This window comes from Heptranchias perlo, chromosome 27, assembly GCF_035084215.1.
Source record: "Heptranchias perlo isolate sHepPer1 chromosome 27, sHepPer1.hap1, whole genome shotgun sequence".
Taxonomy (NCBI): Eukaryota; Metazoa; Chordata; class Chondrichthyes; order Hexanchiformes; family Hexanchidae; genus Heptranchias; species Heptranchias perlo.
The window spans coordinates 37240122-37254112 of NC_090351.1; the positions used below are offsets into that span (position 1 = coordinate 37240122).

General features: G+C 39.6%; 1 protein-coding gene across 2 annotated transcripts in view; it reads right to left on the minus strand.

Moving 5' to 3' along the window:
• Nucleotides 1-5206: 5206 nt before the first annotated feature.
• cttnbp2nlb (CTTNBP2 N-terminal like b) overlaps nt 5207-13991 on the minus strand; it is an 81917-nt gene continuing 73132 nt past the window's right edge. Inside the window, exons 6-7 of one of the 2 annotated variants that reach the window (XR_010968404.1) lie at nt 11630-12066; nt 5207-9507 (exon numbers count right to left, since the gene is read on the minus strand). The gene's annotated coding sequence lies outside the window, so the exon portion shown is untranslated. Of the gene's footprint in view, nt 9508-10118; nt 12067-13991 lie in introns of those variants that run through there. The other variant, XM_068007676.1, reaches the window with a different exon arrangement.

Here is a 13991-nt window from a genome sequence, read left to right on the forward strand (position 1 = left end):
CCCACTCCCCAATTATCTTTGTGACTTGGCTTGCTTTCCCCCCCCCCCCCCCCAAGGGTAAATCCAATTGTAATTAATCATTTGGGGGAAGGGAGGGGCAATAATTACTATGGGTCTTGGGAATTTATCAAATCTGGTCTCCATATAAGTACTCACAAGTACATGCAAGGTACTGTGTGGTGTATGTTTCAAATTGGACTTCCCAGAGCAGAACAGTTCATTGGAAAGATCCAGGGGCTCCCAAGGTCATCAGATTTAGGCATTTGTTGATGTACTACCACAATACCTCTGTTTCTGTATAGTAATAAAAACATTTACTGCAGTGTTTTCTTAGGGTAGCTGACCCACCTTACAGGATCCCTGGAAGCGTATTCATAATTGCAGGAGGCCCCCCACAAAGAAAAGTTTGAAAGGCAATGATGTGCGGACACAATGGCACGTGTTCTACTGGATCTCTCTTTTCCTACTTGGACTCCAGTTTACTAAATCTCAAAAAGTCTGTAGTTTGTTTTATGGCCTTTGCTGCATTACCATTTGGAGTTCCTGTCTATTCAGCAGGGTAAGGGTCATACGCTGTGTATTTTTTTTGAATTGCGTAATGATTACTGTACGAGGTTCCTGTTTATTCAGCCCCCCTTCATAGCATGGGAATGCTCAATTGTGACAGTTGCCGGAAATGTTCCAATCCCATCACCGACATCCCATGAGTTGATGAGTATTACTAGGGGATTGGGGGAGGGTCGGGGGGTGAAATATATTTAAAACGTCCACAACTCCCAACCACATCTTCTCCATTCCATTATTAATGATTTGAGACACTTGTATTTGCCAAAATATACTTTCTTGCAGCCTCAGTTTTCTTGATGTATTTCAAAATGGGAAATGTAATGGGCAGATGTTGCAAGCTGCAAGGCCAGCTCACTGCATCACGGGGTGGGAAGTGAGTAGGAGTGTACAACACCTCCAATCTGGGCTGGCCAGACAACAAATACATTAACCAGAAAAAAATAAAGAATAAATATTGCTTATTCTTGACACCGGGGAGAACTCCCCTGCTCTTCTTCGAAATAGCGGCCATGGGATCTTTTATGTTCACCTGAGAGGGCAGATGCGGCCCGTGGTTTAACGTCTCATCCGAAAGAAGGCACTTGCAACAGCGCAGCGCTCCCTCAGTACTGCACTGGAGTGTCAACCTAGAATTTGTCCTCAAATCTCTGGAGTGGGGCTATAAACCCACAACCTTCTGACTCAGAGGCAAGAGTGCTACCAACTAAGCCATGGCTAACAGCGGAGCAGGCTCGAAGGGCCGATTGGCCTATTCCTGCTCCTATTTCTTACGTTCTAATAACAGGAGGCTAGAAGAATGTCACCTGTCTCTTTGGTTGGGGAGATTTAGTAAAGAGAACATAACAAGCATAAAAGGAGTTGAAAATAATTGTTTATTTTGGGTCGCAACCGCAAAATTTTCGGACTTCGCATTCCCAGTGGGAAACCTGTACTTTTACGCACCAAAGTTAAACCCGGAAATAAAGCCGGGTTGCGGTCGTGACCCAAAAAACAGCTATTTTTAACTCCTCCCCTCCCCCAACCCATCTGTTCTTGGGGTTTAAAATCATCCCCAAAAACTTGCACATTGTTTTAAAAAAAAAACAAGCAATATTTAAAGAGGAAGCATTTTAGTGTTTACTTATAAGCACAGACCTCGCCTTAGGGATCTGAAGTGAGAGTTGCTGATGGCCATTGTTGAAAAACAAGGACAAACATTCTTAAAAGCGTTTTATAAATAGTCAGGAGGAAAAAAATTACAGAAAACGTTTGCAGATAACAGGAGGGAAAATGTAAAATTACTAACACACAGCAAATTCGGAAATTGAATGAATTAAATCTGGTAATTTGTAGGCTGGCACCAGATAAAATAACCATGAAAGCTGCTGGATTGTTGTAAAAACCCAACTAGTTCATTAATGTCTTTCAGGGAAGGGAACCTGCCATCCTTACCCGACCTGGGCCTACACGTGACTCCAGGCCCGTACTACATGGTTGACTCAGGGCATTAAGTAAATGTGCTGTAAAATGTAGCCTTGCCAGCGGCACCCATATTCAGAGAACAAATACTTTTTAAAAATAGGGCACATCAACAAAAACTTGCATTGAAACCTGCAGTCAGAAGCAATAGATCCACAAGCAAAATACTGCAAATCTGAAATAAAAACAGAAAATGCTGGGAATATTCTAACACAAGGTCGTCGACCTGAAACGTTAACTCTGTTTCTCTCTCTCCACAGATGCTGCCTGACCTGCTGAGTGTTTTCCAGCATTTTCTGTTTTTATTGCAATAGATCCACAGATCAGATCTGCAAAAGCAATTTTCGTGGTACTCTATTACCTGAACAAGGGAAATGTTTACTAAAGGCTTCCAGAAACAAGAGATTACAGTTTATGGGTAAAAGTTAATTCAGATTAAATCCCACAGAATTCCAAAGTTAGAAATGTCACCTTCACTTGGAACCAGTTTATACAGGCACCAGTCTTTCTTAATCTCATTTCAAGTAGATTCACTGCTTATACATCTCAATGTCAATTCTTGCACATACAAACCCAGTAAAAGCTGTTAAATCACCCAGCTGGTACCTACAGTAAGCTTGCGTGTGTGCTTCTGTCAAGAGTACGTCACAAAAAATAGCTTTTCATGTTCCTGAAGGTGACAAGAGGTTAGCCTTAGGAACTATTTCTGGCACCCAGTGTGAGCATGAAGCATCCCAGGTCAGATTTAGCATGGTTGGAAGAAGAATAAAGCTCCCTCTACTCTGCACTAAGCCTCCATCTTCAAAGAAGCACCCCTATTACACCGGTGTGGATTTTCCCCAAACCAGCCACCCCATAGTCTTAGTGCTGAATTAGGTTAGTTTTGTGCTTTGTGCTCACACCTACTAGGAAATAGATTGAAGTTGCCCAGACTATTTTCATGCAAGACTCTTCCCAGCAGAAGAGACTTTGATCCTTTTAATCTATTTAAATCCAGGATCCCAAAGGTGAGAGGCTAGTGCCTAAACCACTGCACCACTCGAAAAGTTAGCATTTCTCCCATCTACTATTTTTTTGTGTTACAAATGTCAACCGAATTTAATCTTACCTGTTCAGGTTGCCCATCGCTTCATTATTAAGGAAGTGGTAACAGGGCACTTAGAAAATCATAACATGATTAGGCAGAGTCAGGATGGTTTTATGAAAGGGAAATTGTGCTTGACAAATCTATTAGAGTTTTTTGAGATTGTAACTAGCAGGGTAGATAAAGGGGAACCAGTGGATGTAGTATATTTGGATTTTCAAAAGGCATTCGATAAGATGCCACATAAAAGGTTGTTACAGAAGATAAGGGCTCATGGGGTTGAGGGTAATATATTAGAATGGATAGAGGATTGGTTAACGGACAGAAAACAGGGTAGGGATAAACGGTCATTTTCAGGTTGGCAGGCTGTAACTAGTGGGGTGCCACAAGGATCGGTGCTTGGGCCAAAGCTATTTACAATCTACATTAATGACTTAGATGAAGGGACCGAGTGTAATGTATCCAGGTTTACTGATGATACAAAGCTAAGTGGGAAATTAAGCTGTGAGGAGGACACAGAGTCTGCAAGGGGATATAGACAGATTAAATGAGTGGGCAAGAAGGTGGCAGATGGTGTATAACACGGGGAAATGTGAAGTTGTTCACTGTGGTAGGAAAAATAGAAAAACATTTTTAAAATGGTTCGAAACTATTAAATGTTGGTGTCGAGAGAGATTTGGGTGTCCTCGTATACAAAACATAGGAGCTTTGGCAAGCAATTAGGAGGGCAAATGGTATGTTGGCTTTTATTGCAAGGGGGTTGGAATACAAGTGTAAGGAAGTCTTACTACAATTGTATAGGGTCTTAGTGAGACCACACCTGGAGTACGGTGTAAAGTTTTGGCCTCCTTATCTAAGGAAGGATATACTTGCCTTAGAGGCAGTGCAACAAAGGTTCACTAGATTGATTCCTGGGATGAGAAGGTTGTCCTATGAGGAGAGGTTGAGTAGAATGGGTCTATACTCTCTGGAGTTTAGAAGAATGAGAGGTGATCTCATTGAAACATAAAAGATTCTGAGAGGGCTTGACAGGGTAGATGCTGAGAAGATACTTCCCCTGGCTGGAGAGTCTAGAATTAGGGGGCATTGTCTCAGGGTACGGGGTCGGCCATTTAGGACTGAGAGGAACAGGAATTTCTTCACTCAGGGTTGTGAATCTTTGGAATTCTCTACCCCAGAGGACTGTGGATGCTGAGTCGTTGAGTATATTCAAGGCTGAGATCAATAGATTTTTGGAATCTAAGGAAATAAAGGGATATGGGGATCAGGCAGGAAAGTGGAGTTGAGGACAAAGATCAGCCATGATCTGATTGAATCTGAAGATGTAGGAGGTCGGGTGAAGAGTTGGGGCTGGGGGAGGGCAGGATCGGCTGATCGCGGGGGCCCTGTGGGCTAGGTGAGCTTGTTAGGCCTGGATGAAGCACTCCTGCTCTTCCTGGCCCATGTGCAGTGCAATAAAGACGCTCACCTCATGGATCATGCCCTTTTGGCCTGCTTTCACCTGCTGTGAATCAGAACATAAGAAATGGGAGCAGGGGTAGGCCATATGGCCCCTCGAGTCAGCATGGTTTTATGAAAGGGAAATCATGTTTGACAAATTTATTACAGCTTTAGCTGTGTTGCCCCTGCAGTTGAACAGCCTGCCAACACTCACACTTAGAACACTGGAAGGTGCCCAACATCTGTGGAACTGTACTCCAGCAAAAAGCCAATGCCTCGAGCAGGAGGGGCAAAGGAGAATATTGTCGATAACACGGGGAAGAACACATTTTAACAAAGTATCTGAATTCAAACCATGACCACACTTTCCGCTCCAATCCTATCCTAACTCTTGTCAAAGTGTAGCACACCAGTATTCGCATGCTGGTCCTAGCCAGTTCAGCAACAGCCTTTGTATGTGCTAACTTGAAAGTGTATCAACTGTACTCTGAACGCAGCAGAGAAACAGATACTCGAGCATGAGGTGGTCTGCACTGGTGATGGGAGAGCTGATATGCGTTTGCCAATTATCCCCAGTATGTTCATGAATAACATTCACTTCCCTACTTCTAAACGTCTTATTTATTGACTTGATATTAAAAAAATAAAAACACAAGATTTCTTGATAAGAATTTTGTTTTTTTTTATTGATTAATGGCAATTACCATCATATGCGAATATATGCACTTCCTACAATTTTAAAAATTTACAACATGCAGATTCAAAAGGCACTTAAAAGTTGCATTTTGAATTAGTTGAAGTTTCCCAGCAGTACAAATAAAATCCTATTAGGGACAGCAGCTTTGGATTTAGAAGTTTGTTAATGAAGTACAAAAAGGAATCACTTATTTACATGCATTTTTAGTTGTACATAGAATGTCTGAAAAAATACTGATTCTACTGTATCAAACTAAAACAGTTTTATAGATTATAAATTATTAAAAAATATATTGTCATGTGCGATTTTTTTTTGTTTACAAGAGTATGAATTGGTCCAATCAATTATGCTGCAAAATGGAGGCACTACACAAGACAATGTTGCATTGTGAATTAGTAACACAATAAAATTGGAACTCATGTTAAAACTCACGTTACTTCAAAATGACAATGAGGAAGCACTGATGATTTGTATTAAGTGCAGCCTAATAGACAGACAAGTTTCTCACTTCCATTTTTTCCCCTTCTTCATGCTTTTCTCCCCTCCCTTGCCCTCTTGAAAGTATCAACTTTTAGTTGGTTTATGGTTTTGTGTGCACCCTTTTACAGCTATTTTTCATGCGTGGACTTAGACGTGTTGTTAGACTATTTGACTGTAGGGCCATCACTTTAAGACCCAATCCTGTCTTCACCAGATGCTAGTGCACACATATATATCTATCTCTCAGGGACTGATCAGGAGTGAGAGCCCTGGCTGGTATCCCCTCCCTAAGTGAGGGAAGCTGAGGCGACTGTCGTACCCTGGCTTCAATCAGCTAACTTAGTACACACCAGGGATCAGACCTGGGACCTTCCTGGTCTTTATGCTCAGTCACTCTAGACCAACTGTGCCATCACATGGGGACGTGGTTTCTGAATGATACTTATAGATTATCAGTCCCAGCAATACACCTTTTAAGGTTTTTTGTCCTCAACATAAGGTAGGCCAAAAAGCTTCCTATTTTAGTAATCATTCACTAACAATCATGGAATCAGGAAAGCTGCAGAGTTTTAGAATATCGCTTCCCAAATACAAGAATCACTAAATATCCAGGTCCAAACTGTGGTAGGACAAAGAAACCTTGGTATCAGCACTTTTTGTAAATGGAAAGATCACGGTCAGAATAATCACATGACTCAAAAAACAACAGCCTCAAGATTTATTTTCTAAAAGGGAAAAACAATGCTACTAACGTCTAATTTATTTAGTAAATTAAGACCAGCAAGTAGAATGCACACCCCTCAAAGCACAGGGACAGTTCTGATTTACACTGGCGAAACTTTTCAATCTAGCTTTCCCTAAAACAAATGCTCCAGCAGTTATAGTAGACATCAGACATAAAGCAACTAATAATAAATAAATGCATCTGGTAATCTTTAGATGAGTATCTGGGTTATTGTATTTCTTAGTGCTAATGCCTGTATGTGCTGCATATATCTGTCAGCTGAGTTAGTTGTATTTGAGAGTAGGACGATTTGGGTTGGTGATAGATTGATCTGGTACAGTGGATGGAAAAGCCACAATATAAAACCAGTCTTGGCATCCCAAGAGGATATGGCTGCAGTACAAATGACACAGGACCAGTAAAGTGGCATATACGTTTACTACAAGTGGCACCCACCTGTACATATATCCCAGAGAAGCAATGGGATGGGGAGTGGGGGAATGTAGAGATTAAAAAGTTCCAAAAGCTCATCTGGAACTATTTATTATCCCTTAAGATAGTGTACATCAAACATGCATCTTGTTTATATCAAACAAGCACCTTGTTTGTCAGCCCTTTGTATGTTTATATAAATCTTTCTTCATCTACTGCACAATATCTGCTTATATATATGTAATGTATTTAAAATATATATACTAGTTGTAGGAAAATCCATAATTACAGCTGCACAGTGTGGTTTATCACATTCTGGTATATTAAATTAGCAAATGTCAAGCATTTAATTTTAGTCTGTGTGCACAGCCCACATGTAAAACAAGGAAACATTCTGTTTAAACATTTTAAAAGAGGACTTCTATCGGCTTTCTTTTTAAAAAAAAATCTATTGGGAGAGGCGAAAGAGAGGAGTTTTCTCGGCAAATCTCAGTAACCTTCATCTAAGGAACAACCTCAAACCTTAAAGCTGCTGATTGCCAAGGCAGGGGGAGTAAATTTGAAGCTTTATTTGCTTCAATTTATTTTCTCCAAATCTACACAGACTTTCTTGTAAGACAGTGTTTTTCAGTGGGACACAGTAGATAACATTGGCTACAAAACCTGCAAATAATAGCCCAGGTTTAATCTGCTCTCAGTAGTCTGCCACAACAGATTTCTAATGTAGTGAAATTAACATTAATTTTTAATTCATCAGTCGAGTACAGTCAGTGCACTTCCCAGTCATCAAAAACCAAGAGCTGTAGTTCATGTTTCATATTAAAGTCATGCCTATAAATTAACTTGAAGCAATCTGTAATTGTAAGGTAATGAAAGAATGTAATTAGGTTTACAAGAATCACAAGATCACTGGCTCCACAGATAGCAAAAGCAATTCTAGTTCTGTCTACATTGTTTGGCACTCATTGTTAGATTTAATTAATTGGATGATTGGATTCAATTCAACAGGTTTCCATCAACAATTTACAGTAATTTTGGGAGAGACTGATTGGATCAAATTCATGGGGTCACCTTAACCGTTGCAAAATTTCACAGGCTCTGCAGACCATGAGAAACTTATAGCCTATCCACAGAGCAATCTTTAATTTAAAAATAAGTTTTAGACTGATGCAGTACTTGAGGTCCTTCACTGGATGTCACTAGTACATTCAATAAGCTCTAACATGTATAATACTTGCCATCCACATTAAATATGATGAAGAGCAGCACGTAATGACTGTACCAACTTTGAACACCTGAAAAATGGACACGCGAGTCTCCTAATTTCAGATCCAAACAGCATCGACCAACACTTGTATTGAAACAGATTTCTTTCAATTGAAAAAATTACATTGCATTGTTTGGGTTGCTTCTCAAATTTTATACATTAATTGGTGTGTGCACTGCAAAACTAGCATTTGTGGAATCCCTGGAATTGTTACATTAAAAAAATCTATCAACCACTATAAAGAACTAGATTATTTAGTATAGTATATCTCCTGGTCAAATCTATTGCAGAAAACAAAGAAAACTCCTGTATTATTATAACACGTCACATGATGCCCTATTTCTTCCGATCCTATTTCACATCATTCTTTCACCCACCTCACACCATCTTAATGCACTGCCACAGAATGGTGGCAAAACTGAAAACTTTTTCTTAAAGAAATAAACTATAGATTATATATATGTATATATATCTCTCAAAACGTGAAACATTTGGTGGGATATTTAAGGCAGCAATTAAAACTCACTTCTACCAACCTCCTTAAACTGCTCTGCTTTCACTCCAGCAGCTTGCAACACAGAAGTGTTCAACTGATTTGCTATGCTGTAACTCATTGCCAGCCCATTATAAATATTAACAGACTTAACTGTATTATACTAACCATATTCTCCATATAATCAGCTATTAATATTCCCATAAACTTGAACCTACATCAGAATTGTCAATCCTTCAGTGTGGACATCAGTATCTACAAGTGCAAGTACACTTGCCTCTAGTTCCTCACTCAGAAGCTCAATCCACATGATCATCACTCTGTATGAAGGACTTCCTGAGATTAGTCCTAAATTTGCCCTCCAACCTGAACCTGTGTTCCCTTGTCCAACTGTCACAGTTTAAATTGTAGTGTTCCAGATTTACTGTCGCTATAATATTTACTATCTTATATACTTCAATGAGGCCATGTCTTAGTCACATTCTTTTAAGGCTTCCCTAACTATATCAAATAAATGTTTTTTGGGGCCACTGAGTAACATCCAGCTGGAACAACAGCTCGCTGCATTAAGTGGGACCTAGTGACACTGCACAGCAAATGTGTCTCTCTGATTTCACCCCCTGCTAGTATTAGGTAGCCCCTCTGCTTTGAGGAAATAAGTACCTAATAAAAATCATTAAAAAAAAGTAAGTGCCCTTATTTTCTTTAAATTAACAAAAAATAGATAGCATAAAGCAGAACATGCATCAAGCAATGAACAACACCACAATCTAAATTATCACTCACATTATGGCCATAATGGACCATTTCCCACGTCCCACTGTGAACGATATATGTGTAATTTCAGTGTACATGGTTGAATGACCTGGAATACAGCAATCACAGCAAGTGAAGGCAATATAAAGTCACAAACTTTCTGTGGATTGACCTTGACAGTTTCGTAACGAGTAGTTCACAGGATACAGAGGTACAATGGCAAAGGATGTTTCCTCTCGTTTTAAGTTGGTAATATCTGAATTTGTCAACACATCCCAGAAACTAGCAGCTTAACTGAGAATTCGTATGGCCCAAAATTCCTGGATCTGAGATGGTGCTCTAAAGACAGAAGCTGAGCGGGGGCAGGGAGGGGGTGTGGAATTTGGATTGGGACACGGAGGCAGAGATCTAGCAGAACCGATCATCGCTGAGAAATTCAGACATCAGAAGGAGGCGGGACCATACGAAGCGGCAGAAATCCCACCAGTTCTGCCTCACTTGCACCCCATTCAACTCGTGTGCCAGGATGATCCTGGCGGAAGTGGGGTCCACAATGCTAGTTTCCTGAAGGAAACTGATCACACTGAAGCTGCTGCAGAAGAGATCATTTCAAAAAAATCATTAAAAGCCCAAAAACCTTTTCAGAACAGCCCACTACCCTGGGAAAGGTGCTGCTTTGATATTCCTGCACCCTCTTCACCGCCCCGCCCCCCACCCCGCAAACCAACCGTACACCCAAGCAGTGCCTGAAACAGCACAAGCTCCTGCCCTACTTTATAGAAACGACCCATCCTTGAGATTTGGGATCGGGTCTGGGGGCAGAATGGCAGCTGGACGTCCCGTCTCACCACACCAAGTGGGTGAGTTGAGCCTCCAGGAATGTCAAACCCATGTAATGGCCTTCACTGTGTTGAGCATTAAAAGAAATCTGAAGAAAACGAACAAAAGAAAAATGCTGGACATGCACGGAAGGCTGCTCAGTGATGAAGAGTTTCCACATCAAGTATGAATCTATCATTCCCTTTTAGATGTTGACTGACATGTTGTGCACTTGCATCATTATCTGTTGTTTTATTGGTTGTTATACTTTTCTGTCATAAAATATTCACCAGGAGTAAAGATATTCTGGAATTCATCAATGTTCCATTTTTTTTTTAAAAAAGGAAATATTTTAAATGGACAAAATAAATTCATACACCACCCCCCCCCCCAAATTAAAAAAACTATAGGTACACAAGACAGAACATCAATACTTCATGATTTACTGACTGGATCAGACGAAACTGGTGAAGAAAACAGTATCTTCATTTAAATACAGCCAGACATACAATTTCTAAACAATCAAGGCTTACTGTGGCAACTCTCACCACAAAAAAAATCTGTAAATCTTTGAATATAATACATGCCCATGAATTTTTTGGGGGAGGAAAAGTGCATATTATGCTTGAAAATTTACTTTATTCCTGAAGCATTTTTAAAATCTATTGCAGTTATAAAAAAGGACATTCATTAATTAATAAACAAACTAAATATAGTGACTTGAGGTGCTCACTTGTATGGAATCAATTGCATAAATGAAGTTTACTGCACTGCATGCTGGTAACTGTTGCAAACCACACTTTGCATTACATCTGGTCCAGCAGTTGTGGCTATTTACATGCATCATGACTGGAACTATGTTCTGGGTGGCAGCTAATTGCATGACAGGGAAGGTTGTTGTTCATGCAACATATTAAAGTAATGGGGACACAGAATTATTATGAACATTAAACGTGCGTTTGCGTCACAGTGAGCTGCAAAACAGGATTTAGATTACAATTCACTCGTATTCCACGGCTAATGAATTATCTGGGCCTGCTTCACCTTTGGAAATATATGGTAGCAAAGGGCTGGAAAGATCCATATACAAACTATCTTAGTGGTGACTTACTCTCCAGCTGAAAAAGAATAAATTTGTGACTAACATCAGTATTTATCTCTATCTTTAAACCATTTTCATGCTTTCGCTGTTAGTACATCTGATGGATTTGTAGTCTGTTGCACCTCTTTTGATCCACTGACCAGCTCCTTGTTGATAGAAACTCATTCCTCTTTAGGACCCATTTCCATTGGTTAACAGTCTTTGGTCAGTGAAAGTTTTTTTTAAAACCTGTTTCTAAAAGTTTATTTATGAAGTGACTTTTAAAAGTATTTTTCTAGTCTGATTTGGCCATGTTTTCTTTCTCACTTACCAAACATCACACCTCCAAAAAGGATCCCTTTTAGAGTTTGTATGTGTCAGCTTGATTCAGTTAGTAGCGTTCTTGCCAATAGGTTGCGGGTTTGAGACCCACACCAGGAGTTCAAGCTTCTAATCTGAAATTCCGTGCAGTGCTGAGGGAGTGCTGCATTGTCAGAGGTGCAATCCATCGCGAGGCAGTAAACCAAGGTCCCCAGCTGCCATTTCAGGTGAGTGCTAAAAACCCCGTAGCACTTTTTAAAGAACAGGAAGTTCTCCCAGTGTCCTAGCGAATATTCCTCCCTTACCAAAACAAAATTAACAGAACATTCATCTCATCGCTGTTTGTGGATTCTTGCTGTATACAAAATGGCTGCCATGTTTGCCTTAATAACAAAGTCACTGCACTTCAAGGTAATTCAATTCATCTGAAGACCTTCTGAGACGCATCTGTAAGGCATAATAAGATGCTATATAATTTACAGATCTTTCCATTTTAATAGCTGTACCAGACATTTCGTCCTGAATTGCATAGTGTCCTTCACATGGCTTCCCTGCTCTGAGATTGGCAGGAACTAGGAGCAAAGACTGTGACTCAGATCTAGTACAAAAAACAACTTTTCACTGGAATAACATCTACTGCAATAAGCTTGCTGTAATTTTCTAATTTGTGTTAAAAATGAACGACATCACAGAGGTTTAAACATTTAGATTATGGAAATGAATACCCTCCTTGAAGTGCAGTATTTGTTAAGATGAGATGGTGCAATCTTAAACTCTGAAATTATTTAAATTATTTCTAGTTTACCCATGCCCATCTCAACTGTGGTTGCAAGATTAATCACTTTCCTGCATGGAGGGAAGAAAACAATTTCTCCAACCTTGCAGTTATACAGAAATAATGGTAGATATCTAGGAATAAGTTCTCTGAGCATTTTGACCAGTGGAAAGGTGCATGGCATAGGAAGACCTTAAGAGAACAGGTACGCATGTTTTTGGTGGTGGGCTATTGGAAGGAATTTAAAAAAAAATAGGTGTAGAGAAATACATTTTTATAAATACGATTAAAAAAGACACACATTGCATCTTTTTACCTTGTGTATAATATGCCTTGTGTATACTACTGATTTCAGCACCATTAAGTACTGGCCTTGCTTAGTTTAGTTGGGAGCAGACTATTTTAAACAAGTCATTGGTAGTTTCTATAGAATCAAAGAAATTTACTGCACAGAATCAGTTATTGCTATATACTCTTGCTCAAAGACCTGCCACTGGACATATTCAAATTCAGTTATACTTCTGGCTAACATTTAATGATGCCTTGTCTAGGCGGTGTAAAATAGAACAATGTTATTTTGATCATTGTGTAACCAGCACAACTGTGTTACTAGCAAATCAAAGAGCCATTTGGATCTGCTGCTGTGCCTGAAATATTAACCACACCTTGTATCACAATGCAGCCAGTTGGCAATTAAGAAATCAAATCAGAGGAATACAGCATCTAAAGTCTAACCATAGAGCACAAGATCCTCTAATAGCCTAAGTCCCAGATGTAAAATAAACACTTCACCACTGACCGTTTTCAAGCACTCCCTGGGGTACTTTAGGTAACTACATAGATGATGCAGTTTTTAAAAATATATTTGAATTGAAGCCTCCACTGAACACATTATACTGCACTTAAAGGCCTGGAATGCAGTCAGAAGTCAGGAGTAAAAAAATACATCCCTTAACCACTACCAGGATAATTATTTTGCAAAATCATTACTGCAATGCAATTTTGAGTGGGTGAGCTAACTTACAATCATGTGACAGGGAAAAAAAAAATCCTGTGCTCATTAACCCTTTACATCGGAGAAAAGATATTCCTCAGATCTACCGTTACACCTCCCTTCCCCCCAATTTACCGTTACAACAACCAAAGTGATCTTCAGAAGATTGTCACACAAGCCAATGGTGAACACCACTTTGCGATGGACTTCCCAGCACAGTAAATATCCATTACAGACAAGTTGTAATATGAGTTTTGGGCCATAGAATAAGTCTAGTGGGGTTGCAAATTACATTCTTTCCCCTTCCCAATTTGTGTCAGTTTTACAAAGTATATCAACACAATTGTAACTTTACATGTTATAGGAAGTGAAAACAAACAGAATAGTCATGGTCACTGGTTTATGGTGAATGGACAAATCAAACTTCATTTTTAATACAGGTTTCGGGATTTCTGACTCAGTTTTGGGGAATGAATTTTGTAATTCTGTCCATTTATAATTATGACCGCCAATGGTGACTGAATAAGAAAGTCTCCTTTTATTATTATTATGGGATTCCTGGATTTTTACTAATGTTTTAGGCATCACGTGATTCTGTTCCTC